Genomic DNA, 14,106 nt, shown 5'->3' with positions numbered 1-14,106 from the left:
GGGTGTTTCTCTAATACTAATAAATTTGGGTCAAAGTGAACTCTCTTCGGGAGATCTTAAGCCTTGTCTTTCTACCTCTGTTTACCTTTTTTTTTCTATCCCCTGCCCTACATAGCAAAGAACTGTCTTTCCATTTTTTTTTTTTATGGTATATGGTTTGATTCTAGAGGTATACTTATTTCTGGGTTTCAAAGAAGTAGAGAAGTGGAGTGTTAATTCATTTATCCATATTCTCTCTTTATGAAGTAGGACACCTGCCTGTGTAAGAGCCTTAGTTAGTGGAACTGCCGACTGGTGGCTGGTTAGCCACCCTCCTTTCTGTTAGCAGTGTGAGCTATGATTTAGGTTGTCATTTTTTCCTCTTAACTATTTTCTCAAAAGGAGATAATTGATGCTGCTAGTAAATAAAAAATAATTTTAAGGCCTTCTTCATTTGCAATAAAAAACTGTGTTATCTGTTTTTCTTAGTATTGTAGGTAATGAATTTTAAAAAGAATTGAAATGATGGTAGCTTTAGGCCCTTACTAAATGGCAAAGAAGAATTATTGGGGAATAAATGTACGATTCTATGAATTACTGTTTTCTGGTTGTAAAATAATGTTTATTTGTATACTGTTTAAATAATACGAAGGCAGATGGTTAATAACTTCTATCTGGAACCGTAAAAGTAAAATAAGTTTATTTTAAAATTTTTTAATCAAATGGACGTGTGGGTAAGTAATCTCTTGCTATCTTTCCTTTGGGAACAAATTTACAATAGTATAAAAAATATTTAGAAACAATTTCTTAGCCATGAAATGTAGTTTCTTAATTTACTTCTCATTGGTGTCTCTCTGTTCTTATTGGAAACTCTGGAGTATTGAAATACTTCTTTTCTGTTAGGGTGGTCCTCCCTTTTAGCCAGGAATAGATTTAGTGGCAAATCATTGAGTCAGCAGTTATATGGACTTTAACTGAAAGAGATGAAGTTCCTAAGAATTTATTATGTATGTTTCTTGCGACTGAGCAAGAAAAATACACACCTATCAGTGCTGACCGGTAGGTAATTTCTGAACATGATGCCACAGCTCCTCATAAATAATAGAATAACAGAATCATGGAGAATTTGGCAGAGATCAATCTCTAGATGGATGAGTTAGTCTATAAACAAATAGCTACTCAACTTTTTTTTAACTTTTAAAAATGCTCTATTTTTATTTATTTATTTTTCTAATCCAGACCCTTGGATTTCAGTGAGACTCTAGAGATTAGGAAATTTTTACAGACTAAGAAAGATTAATAGGTCAGCAACTGAGCACTGGGGTATAGGTGTACATTGTATTTTTACTGGGAAATAGAGACTCCCCTATACCACTTCTAGAAACTCTGTTCCTTAACTTACTGTCATGGAAATTTGCCATGACTGTTTAGTGAGTTGAATTTAACCCTGATGTCATGGGATGAGAAAAAATATAGCTTTTATCATTGATCTGCAAAACTCTGCCAATAAAATATTTGTGTGACCTAGTTGTATTTGAGGCATATTTGTGAGGCTGTGTTATGCAATGTCTTTGCTATATATTTATCAATTAACTAGTATAAGAGCATAATCTTGGTAGCCAAAGGCATTCCCAATCCTTGCTATGTTTCTCTAGTAAATGTGCTACAGGGTCTACAGATTTATAGTTATTTGATAGGTATATTGCTTAATACTTCTTGTTTCCCTCTTTGGAAACTGCCAACATCCCAACTCTATAAATGAACAAGGAAGTTCTAAAAGTCAGTGAATATGATTTGAATTTTCAAGTGAGATATAAACTCAAACAGTCTTTTCTCCTTCTCCGCAGACTAGGAATGAGGTGGTAGGAGATGTCTAGAAATGGTCTATAAGATGCCATCAGTGTTTTGGCAGATGTAGGCAGGGCTGGGTGATTAGAAGCTTGAAAACAGTTTAGAAAATTGTCACATTTTTAATAGTCTTCATTTAGCACTTGCCTCATTGCAGTGCTTTTTATAGATTTTTACATTTGGACAAACAGGTATTTTTTAAAAAGAATTTTTGTTTCAGTATGTCACTTGGCAGGGGCAAAACTACTGTATAGGGAATGTTAACTAGTTTGGTTACCTTACTCCTCATGTTCCCAGCTGTTCGCAGACCTGTTCTCTTTGGTCTCACACCTTCACAGCTGACAGTCAGAAGATGACTCTGGCCACAGTCCTTCAGGCAAAGATTGTAACTTATGTTCCTTTACAGGACTTGGATCCCAGCTGTTACACCGGTAGAGGAATCTGACATGCTGATAAATGAACAGGACATCAGATATTCTATGCAACAAAGGGCAGTGGCTCATTTAAACTCTCGTATGACATTTGCTCTGAAAATGGATTTTCTGAAACTTTCCACTTAAATAACTGTGGATTAACCCGTAGTTAGGCCAACATAGTGGAAGCTAAGTGGGGCGTATAAACCCAGTCAGGCAGCCGCACATTATCACAGTTCTGCCTTAATTCACTACATATTGCTTCCTTTGAAATTTGCAACGAGATTCTAAATTATTTACCTTTTAACATCTGGAAAATGCTGAAAGCATTCGGCTGTTTGTTCACCTTGTTTCAGTAGGACACCCAGATAAGGTAAGAATGTATTTGCCAAAGCAAAGCATATTCTCAAAAGATTAGACTAATAGGTTCAAAATGTTCTCCTAACTTAGAGAAGCCATAGAATGTTAGTGATTGTGTTTTTATGTAATCCTATTAGTGATACCATTCCATGTTATGATGCTTCCCCCAAAATATTTTTTTATGAACTTAAAGAAGTTTCTAATATAAAGTTTATATTATCAACAAATGCTAGTTCAAAAGAACCAAATAGGATTTTGAAGATTACCCTTCTTTAACAATGCCTTAAATTTTTATCTCCTTATCCATTCCTCATTGCTTTCTTTCTCAAGACATTATGGTTTATTGTGTCTCCACTAGGTAACTTGCATGTGATTTACACAGTGAATGGCCCTGCTTTTGGAGCAAGTTAATGATATAATATCCCCATTTATATTCAGAACAGTCAACACTTTCTAGCTCTCAGAATAATAAAAGCACCTGCATTTAATATACATGGAAGAATGGGAAGGCAAATAGCAGATAAGGCACAATCAGGTAAGTGTAATCAGATAAAATATCACAATATTATAGTAGATCAGCATCTGGTAATGACTTGAATTTTCAAAGACTGACAAACAGCATGGCCTAAAGCAGCCAGGCATACCTCATTCAGAGCAACTCTTCCTCCAGCCGATTGCTCCTCTCATGTGTTTTCTGGCAGATTAAGCAGGTAGCATTTCTTATTTTAACTCTTCTAGAACTGCATTGTGCCACTGGATAAACACTGGCAATGTTGCTTTTGAGCTCATATCAGAAAGACAATGTATCTGAAACTAAAACCTTGCATCTCCCAGCAGTTATCCCAAATTGGTCCAAATCAATTTTATTAAAAAACAACTACATTTTGCAGTACAAGGCTGAGCTTTCATTTCTCTCTCTTTACTTGCTTGCATGTCGATATTTTATGCTTATTTTTTTAATAGCAGGGGAAAACTGATTTCTCTCTGAGAGCATCTTCACTTTTGACCATTGGCCGCTGATAAACCTAGCTGTGTGTCTTAGCCTTGCTTGAGCCCTAATATAACAGAACCATATGGAACCAATAGAAAGCTTCAAATTTGCAAAAGTCAGAACTTAACAAACCTGATTTGTAGAGTGGAATTTAGCAGTTTTCTAAGTTACTCTTTGTTGGAGACAGTGATCTGTTCAATTAACTTGCCTCAGCTTACCAGATGCTACGAAGCCATGGGGAGTGCAAAGTGTGAGGCCTGAGGAGGGCCCAGGTGCAGAAGGGCTGCTGCTGAAGTATGTCCAGCTCTCAGTGATGGCTTCTCCAGTGGCAGGGCCCTAGCTCCTTCATGGAGTGATCAGGAAGTGCTTTTGCTCTTTGCTGCAATTGAAGTAGTACATCAGGTGCAAAGAATTGAACTGACTCCATCCTCTGAGAAAGGCTGTGTTCACTCTCTTGTTCCTCAAATCATGAATTTTTGTTTGCTTTTCTTAGGGTGGCAGGCCTTAGCACTGGCCAAGCAGTGTTAAACGAAACTTTCATCAGTATAAGTATGAAGGAGATGAAATAACTGTTCATTGCATTTAGAATGACTCTATTTCTGTAGAAGTGACACTTCTCAAATTTCTCTGTCTGTCCAGCTGTCTTAGCTAGGGCTTCCATAACAAAATACCATTGACTGGGTGGTTTAAACAACAGAAATTGATTTTCTTGCAGTTCTGGAGGCTGGAAGTCTGAGATCTCAGGGTCCCAGCATGGTCTGGTTCTGGTGAGGGCTCTCTTCCTGGTTTGCAGATAGCTTTGTGCTCACATGACCTCTTGTTTGTATGGGTAAGTGCAGGGACAGAGATAGCAAGCAAACTCTTTGGTTTCTCTTCTTACGATACTGATCTCATCATGAGGGCACACACTCATGACCTCATCTGTATTAGTCCGTTTCTGTTGTTTATATCAAAATACCTGGAACTGGGTAATTTATAAAGAAAACGAAATTTATTGCTTACAGTTTCTGAGGCTGGGAAGTCCAAGTCCTTCTGTTGGTGACAGTGACCCAGGGGTCTCACATTGCAAGCTGGTAGAAGCAGAAAGAGCAGAGAGAGACTAACCTCATTCACTCTTTTTAAAGCCCTCAAACCACGCCTATGACCACCATTTGTAATCCGTTCATGACTGCGTGGTCCTACAACCTAATCACCCCTTCAAGGCTCCACCTTTCAATTACCATGACAGAATTTCCCACCCTCAATAGTTGCAATGGGGATTAAGCTTCTAATATATGAAATTTGGAGGACACAATTCAATCAATCCACAGCATCAAGTAAACCTGATTACCTCCCACAGACCCCATCTCCAAATACCATCACATTGGGGGTTAGGACTTCAACAAATGAATTTTGCAGGGACACAATTCAGTCTGTAGAATGGCCAATTGTATTATTGAGGCAAAGGTACTAAGTCTGAGACAAAGAGAGCCACTGTCTGTTCAAAAAGGTTGACATGAAGAGTATTAGTAGTTGAGTCCACAAGGAGCAAACGTCAATTGACTGGAAATCTTGACAGCCATATTCTTAATTCCTTCTTCTCACACATACCACACCCAGTTCACCTGTTCCCACCATACCCATTTTAGGCTTTTAGAGGAAGAGATCAATCACAAGAAAAAGTGTTTATGTCATGAATTAAATGAAAAAATAACAACTCTCAGGATGTTTATGGTGTCAGCAGTCTCTTGTATTTTCTATTACACTTTCTACCTTTTTAGTAACATGGACTCATCACTGATTTCAGAATGGTGAATTATCCTACAAGGGACCATCATTCACCCAAGAAGTTTCCAGTTATATTCTGAATACCAGGGTTGGGAAGAGAACTGATTTTCATAAGATTTCTAATAATAGGGGTAGCAAGCAAGAAGGAGTTTGTGGAGAATCATGGGTTAATTACAACACCCTGTTCCTGGAGTGTCCCATTTTGTATAATGTTTTCTTTCACAGAATTCATCACTGAATGCTTTTCAGAGGCTGAGATTAACATTTTACAGATGTAAAATTATGAGCTTCTTCAAAGTCATGAGATGAGATCAGAATTATCAGTTTAGGGCCAGCCCCATGGCTCACTCAGGAGAGTGCGGTGCTGGTAGCGCCAGGGCCGCGGGTTCGGATCCTATATAGGGATGGTGGTGCACTTGCAGGCTGAGTGTGGTGCAGACAACACTGTGCCGAGGGTCGCGATCCCCTTACCAGTCAAAAAAAAAAAAAAAAAAAGAATTATCAGTTTAAACGTGAAAGCACAATATTGGAAATTGAAAACGGCTCCCCCAACAGCTTTTTGTTTTGTTTTTTTGGGGGGCCTAAGAAGAACAATCAAAGCAGCCTGTTGTTATTACTTTAACTTGTCATTTTGTGAGTCTGAGCCATGAAGAGCAATGCTGGCCATGTTAAAAAAGAGATGCACCTCTTTTGATTTGTGGTAGGCAGCTTAGATAAAGCACGACAGAAGCTGTTCCAACTTTCAAATTGAAAAAGTTTCTGCTTCTGTTTGGAGCCACCTTAAGAGGTGTTTCATAAACAGTGATAGCGATAATGCGATCAGCCAAATTATTTTATGGATCCCCCTGCATTCCTCACTCTTTCATCAGAGCCCTCTTCTTGGAGGGCTAGGCTACTTCAGTAAGTGGTACATTTTTGCTTTGAAAAATAGCCAGTGTAGTTCTCTCTGATCTCTCGATAATATTCAAATCAGTGTTTCTTTTCTTTTCTTTTTTTTTTTTTTTGTGACCGGTAAGGGAATCGTAACCCTTGGCTTGGTGTCATCCGCACCGTGCTCAGCCAGTGAGCACACCAGGCCATCCCCATATAGGATCCGAACCCGCGGCGGGAGCGCCGCTGCGCTCCCAGGGCTGCACTCTCCCGAGTGAGCCATGGGGTCGCTCGGCCCTCAAATCAGTGTTTCTAATGGTCACTGCCAGCAGAAAATTGGTAATTTCCAAAAGCCTTGGAGTTAGGCTGCTGGTGCCCCCACACATATAGCTAGAAGGAAAACTCCTTTGAAGTCCCAAGTGCAAAATGCTACTTACAAATGGCAGGTGTCCCCAACCCAGAGGCCAATGGCCTGAGAAGTTGGCCTTGGGCCTTGATGGCTTTACCAGAGAACCAAAAAAATTAAAAATAAAAATAAAAACAAATAAAAATGTTTTTAAAAAGCAGAAACATTATTTTTATTCCAGCTTTAATAATCTACTCATTTCTTAGCTAAACTCTCTAGATATTTATCAGAAAATTTTGTCATTATGTAATGGGGCACAACAATTATTCAATAAGTTATTGTTATAAAAACAGTATAAAATACATAAGCAGATTTCTGAGGAACAAGTGTACTTAGTTGGAGATGAAAAATTGTTAAATATCAAAAATGATTAGTGGAGAAAAACCATCTTGAAAAAATAGTAACTTGGCTGAATAATGAGTGCTATAATTAACATATTCTACAAATCTATCAGTACTATGTCTCGGCATGTCCTTATTCCTCTCCAAAATGGATAATGACAGATACCAAGACCCTGTTAATATTTTAATAGTCTGATAGGCACAGGCAAGCATGCAGCTGAGAAGAATGTAAATTAGTGGTCAGGGCTGCTGGGCCATCTCAGGGGAGTCTGCCATGTGGGTGAACTAAGTCCTCATAACACTCCCTTAACTTCTTCCTGGGTTCATTCTCATACCAGCACCCAGTTACAGAAACTGTCCTAATTGTGAACTGAAGGGTGTGCTAGTAAAAGGCAAAACTCACAGAATACTTAGGATTCTTTATGACACTATGTATTTGAAGAACTACTAATTGTTCATGTCCATGTGTATCCTTAAATACCCTACTGTCTGAAAAATAGTAGGAACTTTTACAAAGAATATAGATCTGGCAGCTTGAAGAAATAGGTTTTCTCTGATTCTAGCATGGGCAGTCTCCTTGCTCCAATCACCCATCTCCAAATTTACCCCCAATAGAAATGATATAATGTGTGTAGACTACTGTGAGATACTTGAGAGAATCAAACTGTATGAAAGAAGGAAAGAAAAAGATTAACAGACATAAAGAACTTAGAGTGGTGCCCAGCACAAAGTAGGTCCCCAACAATGTTAGTTTCCTGCTCTTTTTTGCTTCTGAGAGTCCCATTTCCTCAGGGGACTTTGCTGGACTTGTCTGGTGACACACAACGTATTTTGCAGCTCTCATAAAATTTTCCTCAGAGTAGACTTCGGAGTTGAAGACATATTGATAATTCCCTCTCGTAATAATATGTCTGTATAATTGATACCAATAGAGGCCGTTCTTCAGAGAAAGAGTGTCTGCTTCTCGGGGGCTGTTAATCTGTGCCTCATCATTGGGGGCTTTGAAGGATCATTTGTTGGAGGCCACACAGGACCAGAGAGATCACATATTTTTCAGTTTGAATTTCAAATCTAAATACCACAATTGATCTCTAGAGCAAGAGTGTGGAGAGAACTAGTGGAAAAGAGACATGATTCCAGAAAAAAGGGGAAAAAAGGAATTTGTGGCAGGACATCAGAATCTGTATGCTCGCCTCAGGACTAACACCCTCAAATGCAGATTTGGTAGCAGCTGCCGGAATCTGCACAAGACTAGAATTTGTTCTGTTCTTGGAGGCTTCTTATACTTCAGCCAGTGAGGACTCATTTTTAATCATCTGATTATGGTTAGAGTTCACACAAGAAATAAATTTCTTCTTTCTCTCTCTTTAAAAATATTTCCTTACAACTTAAAAGTGGTTGGTTTTTACTTTATTTTTGAGTCTGCTGCCAGTTTGCCTGACGAGGATTTTTCTTTCTATAAACCCCACCCAACTCCCATCCTGATATGCTTGCTGTATTTTCTGGTAGTTTTCAGTTTCAGTCCTCACCAACTTTCCCTAAGCTATTGCACCAGGCACACGTTAACGGAACTGGCTTCCTTCTTGTCCCTGCCTGTTGATCAACTCCTCTTCCTCGGGCTCTTCTCCAGCATCTGCTCTCAGTGAAGCGTTCCCGTCCTCCTCTCCCTTCTCAAGTCCGGTGAGCTCTATTCTCTTAACATTATAAAGTGTATTTACGGGATTCTACTTACTGTATGATGCTTGTCTTCTGCACTGTATCATAGGCTCCTTGATGACAGGGCATGTGCCATTCGTTTTTATGTACCTCATGAAATATTTGCTGGACAATACATTCTCTTTTGATATATGCTTGATGTGGAAGATATTACCGAAAAGAATAAGTGCTTATATTTTATTGTATGCTTTAAGACACGGAAAGCTCCATATGTTTAATACAGATGAGTAACAAGGGCCGACCCCGTGGCTCACTCGGGAGAGTGCGGTGCTGGGAGCGCAGCGGTGCTCCCGCCGCGGGTTCGGATCCTATATAGGGATGGTCGGTGCACTCACTGGTTGAGTGCGGTGCAGGTTGCGATCCCCTTACCGGTCACGAAAAAGACAAAAAGAAAAACCAACCAACCAAACAAAAAAAAAACAGATGGGTAACAATAATTGACTTGGTGATGGTACTGGGACATCCATCTTGGAGGTGGCATAATGAGGTCTGACAAGAGCACTGGTCTAAGGGTAAGCCAGAGTTCAAGGCATAGTTCTAGACAGAGTTCTTGCCATAGCACCTGGGTCTACCCCTTTCTGGGCCTAATTTTCTCATCTTGTAGAGTGGAGAAAGAGGATGAGAAAATCTTACACGAATTTCAGGTCCTTCAAGCTCTGACATTCTATCATCTATCACAACAATCCCAGTTAGGGATTGTCTGTCACTGTCAAAAAGCCCCATCTCATGAGTCCCATATAAAGATACTTGAATTTTCCTTGTACTGTACACAGATTTGGGGTCCTCTAGGTACTTTTTCTTCGTTTCCTCCTTTTAGGCTCATCTTCCTTTTCTGCTCGTCCTGTAGGTTTGGCCTTGAAGCTGCAGAGTAGTTTGAACATAGTGTGTTAGGATCTTGCTCTCCCATTCTTCCCGCAGGGTGGCCTTACTCCTCTCTCCACTGCCTGTCTTTGCCCAGTGCACCGCCCTGCATGTGAGTCTCAGCCCCCTCCAGCCAATCTGTACCGCCAACTAATGAGATTGGAAGGCCTCATTGTATTTTGTTCTAGCTTCGTTTTTGTGCAAAAGCTATATTGCCATAATGGTCTGTGGCCATTTTACCATCAGCTCATCTCCCATTTTTTCTATTTTCTCAGAACCCCTGTTACTATGATAATAGTAATAAGTACCATTTTATCAAATGTTTACTGTGTGCCAATTATTGTGTTAGGCATTAACTTGTAGCTCTAATCATTTATATCTCTAATCCTTGTACCATTTCCAAAGGGTAGATATATTAATTATAAACATGAGGAAACTGATTCTCAGGTTGTTTAAATAACTTGCCTAGATTGTCCAACTCCAAAGCCAATCCTATTTCCACTGTATCGTATTGCCTTTCTGCATATGTAGATTCATATCAATTCTTTGTTGTTGTTTTGTTCACGTCAACTTTTTATTTGTTCCAGAAACAATATTATATCACTAATAAGAAAAATATTTTACCACCCTTTAAGACATATCAACTTTCTATTTTATTTTTTCTTATATACTTTTCTACTGTTTATATTCACACATATTTTAAAGAGTATGATCATACTGTGGATTTAGTCCTTACTCTAAAAGTAGTAATTCTGTAAGCATTTTCTTTGTTGCTGTCTTCCATGTTATTATTTTAATGCCTGCCTAATTTTCATCAGAATGGTTTATCAACAACTTTTTTATTATGGAAATATTAAAATGTTCTCAAGAGACTAGAAAGGACCCGCTGTACCTATTACTCGGTTTCAACAATAGTCAATATTTTGCCTATCTTGTTTCATCTACTCTCCCACTTTTTTCTTGAGAACATTAAAATTTCAAGTATCTTGCCATTTTACTTGTAAATACTTCAGGTTAAACATGTAATGGATGAGGACTTTTTCCTAAGGTCATCTAATACTCTATGACCTCCATCAAAGGTCTATGTTTAAATTTCCCAGATTATCATAGGAGTGACTTTTCACATTTGGTTTGTGCGGATTAGGACCCAAATATGGCCCACACATTGTAGTTGGTTATTATGTCAATAAAGTTTCATTCATTCTAAAGCATACACTACCACACATTTTTTAATGCCATCAATTTGTTGAAGAAACCAGGTCATAAGTCCTGTAGGATGTTCCACATTCTAAGGTTGATTGTTTCCTCAAGGAATTGTTTAACTTGTTTCTCTGTCTACTGTATTTGTTTTGATTGGTAGTTAGGTGTACAGGGCTTAATAAGATTGCAGATCAATTTTTAAACGAATACTTTGTAAGTAGGATCCTTTTCAATTTGAGATCAAATTTAGCATGCTTCTCAGAGCATTTTACCAGATCATAAGCTTCTTTTCTTTCTTATTCTGCTAGAAATCCTCTTACTAGGCAGTTTCCTCAAAATGAAAGCTCATTCATGTTAGATGCTTGTAACTGGATCCCTGCTGTTACCAGCTGCTTCTGCTCTTGGAGGCTGGGCCCGGTGTTCACATTAACTAATTACCTTCTAGCTCCTTCAAACTTGGTAGAAAGCTAAGAATTGCCTGAAATACTTTTTGAAAGCTGCTGGAAGCCCAAGAAAAACCTGGATTGGAAAGAGGAATAATTGAAAATTAAGGAGGGATGTATCAACCTTAGACGTGTTGAATATTCTGGCTCACAGGTTGAGTTCAAGTGGATCACACATGATCACTGTATTGCTGGCTTCAGAGGTCAGGGAAGGGCTGAGACTCTGGTTTTCTGCCTCTATCCTCTTTGAGCTCGAGGTTGTTTAAATGAGGTTTCGCTTTTTGGAGTGTTAATGTAGAAGGCCATCATAAGGCAATAAGCTCTAATGAGTCTGGTTCTATCCTAACGAACGGGCACAGTGAGGGAACCATGGCTAGAACAGGGGAACCAGGGACTTTCCTGTCTCCCTATAACACATTCCTCATTATATTTTAGATGTGATATTTGATGCATCTCTTCAAGGTCACATAATGTCAAGAGTCCCACAAAATAAGAGCAAAGGAATGTCCACAATGTGAGACTCTCAGAATTGTCTGGGAACTGGGAGAGGCAGAGCAATTCTTTTTTCTCTCTGGTTCCAGGAAAGTGTAAAGCACGTATGCCTTTTCCTTTAGGTCACTGGGCAACGTCAGATCTTCCACACCCTCGTTTGCATGACCATTGCAACCCACAGCATCTTCATGCTCTACTGGTAGAATCCTAGCATCACTGGGCAAGAAGACACAAGGTCCTACTGCAACCTTCTCTACCACCTTTGTAACTGAAATGCTAGATAGAGGTGCTATTACATTTTTCAGATATATGCCAGAGGCAGTTATGGTATTGTATTAATAGGAACATAGATGGAGAGGGCTCATGACAAAAGCTTCAGAGCAAGGAGCTGTGAAGCACTTTATTGAACAGGATGGCTTTTCTTTTGGGACTAAATTCAAGTATCTGAATTTTTCTCTTTTATCTTATTGAACAGGCTACAGAATGGAGACTTTGAATTTTAACTTTGAGCTGTAGGAATACAGAGACTTTTCTTATTCTTTTCACTTCTGATTGCTCATTTGTTTTATTCATTACTATCAGGTGGTAGAGGCAGCATCACTGGAAGGTCAGCCACAAAAACAGAATCTGAAAATGGAAAAAAAGACTCAACATTAGGTTGTCTAATTCTATACTGTTTTTAGCACCTTGATCTTTGTCCAGTTTAAGCTTATGTGTTAACCATTTTTCTTCTTTACTTCTCTTGAGAAGTGGTTCTGCCATGTTTTCACTATTACTGAGAATCCCTGTTACTCTTCTGTATTTTCCTAGTCGTCCCCAGGTATGCCTCTTTGGACATAGTAAGCAGTTCTTTCTCTTTCCTATTTAACCTTTAAAATAGTCATAGGTTTTTAAATTGACACTCTGGCAAACCACTCTATTTGCAGCATTCATTCTTTGACCATATGATTCTTGTTACTTTTTTGATGGTTCTATAAAGTGTGTGTAGTGAATGTAGGGAAAGTGTATACAGGAGCAGTGTGGGTACAGTGTATAATGTGTGTGCAGTAGAGTATTGGTGACTACCATAAGCAAGAGCAGACAACAGCATCTTCTTTCTTTTGGGGAAAAGAGTGAATTTGGGGTCATGTGAAAGTGAAAAGTGAATATAAGAGGAAAAAAAAGTGAAATTGAAAGGAGGATGTTGCTTTAGGTTTGAGTTTATACAAAGAGCTAGTTTTAAAGATCCCTTTAAATGTTCCTGTTTGGTATTTCTTAGGGGTAGCAAGACCTAGGCTACAAAATGTAGTGTTTTATTAGACCAGCCAGTAATTTGTCATTAAGCATACTTGAAAGTCTGAAACTAATATATAAGAGTCTGTACTCAGTAGATGGCAACAGTATCATGGCTCTTAGAGTCAATCATAGCACTTTAGGGCTAAAACATAACTAGGAAATTAAACTGTATAATACTTTTACCTTGTACATAACAGGACTGAAGCTCCTGAGTTTTCTAGGTCACATGCTCACGTATTTGCTGAGTCCGGTTAAGTTTTTTCCCTCAATCTCTATGCTTTCTTAAATTTAGTCAACATGACAAACATTCACCTTACGAACTATTTAACTAATTTCATTTTACATTTCTTAAATCATCCTATTCATGGATTATTTGTCATTTGATAATAAATTTTAGTTTTATCTTCAACATAGTAACTTAATAATATTATTGGGTAAATACTAAAAAGCGACATGTTACGGCCCAACAGTACGACGCCAGACTATGAATCTTTTTACTGTCCATTCAGAAATGCACAGCAAAAGGTGACTGGCCCTATTATGTTATTTTACCTGAGTTTTCATCAGCATCTCAAATATATATATATATAATTTCGCTATGGCAGGGTGGACAAAAATGATTCAAGTGAAGAATGGGTGGTTATTTCCAAGATCAATGACAAACCTTTTGTCCCTCAGACTCTCCAGATAAAAAATATAAATAAGCCGGTACCTTAAACTGGGAATCAGTTTCTGACTTGAGACCTAATATGGACATAGAGGAAAGTGTTTTCTGTGTGTTTATTCAGACTTTGTCTTTTCTTTTCAGTGTCTTCAATGTCTTGAATTCTTATCTTCTCCTGGTGCTCTACTTTTGGAAAGAAACTTGGTGTAGTCCATGGATACCGTTTTCTCTTTGTCTCACGCTAATTTGCTGTATCCTAGTCTTTCCCTGTTAATTGTGTACAATTTGTGAGCTGGGTAATTGGTATGTTCTACCTAGCAGTGTTCAATCCATATTCACTTCCTTCTATTGCATAGGCAGTTCTGGCTTTTAAGCAAACAGGGGAGTAAATTTCTCTATGTATGGATGAAATTAAAATAAAAAAGCTTGGCTATAAGTCATGAATCAAATGTGCTATACAGACTAATCCATTATTTGAGT

The 14,106-nt window shown here is 38.4% G+C and overlaps 1 protein-coding gene across 1 annotated transcript in view; it reads left to right on the top strand.

The window, feature by feature from the left end:
• The window catches only part of CAAP1 (caspase activity and apoptosis inhibitor 1), a 98,846-nt gene extending 85,044 nt beyond the window's left edge, over positions 1-13,802 (top strand). Inside the window, exon 7 of the mRNA XM_063081095.1 lies at positions 13,771-13,802. The gene's annotated coding sequence lies outside the window, so the exon portion shown is untranslated. The remainder of the gene's footprint in view (positions 1-13,770) is intronic.
• The last annotated feature ends 304 nt before the right edge of the window (positions 13,803-14,106 follow it).

This window comes from Cynocephalus volans, chromosome 16 (genome assembly GCF_027409185.1).
Source record: "Cynocephalus volans isolate mCynVol1 chromosome 16, mCynVol1.pri, whole genome shotgun sequence".
NCBI classification, from domain to species: domain Eukaryota; kingdom Metazoa; phylum Chordata; class Mammalia; order Dermoptera; family Cynocephalidae; genus Cynocephalus; species Cynocephalus volans.
This window is presented reverse-complemented; position numbering and strand designations above follow the sequence as displayed.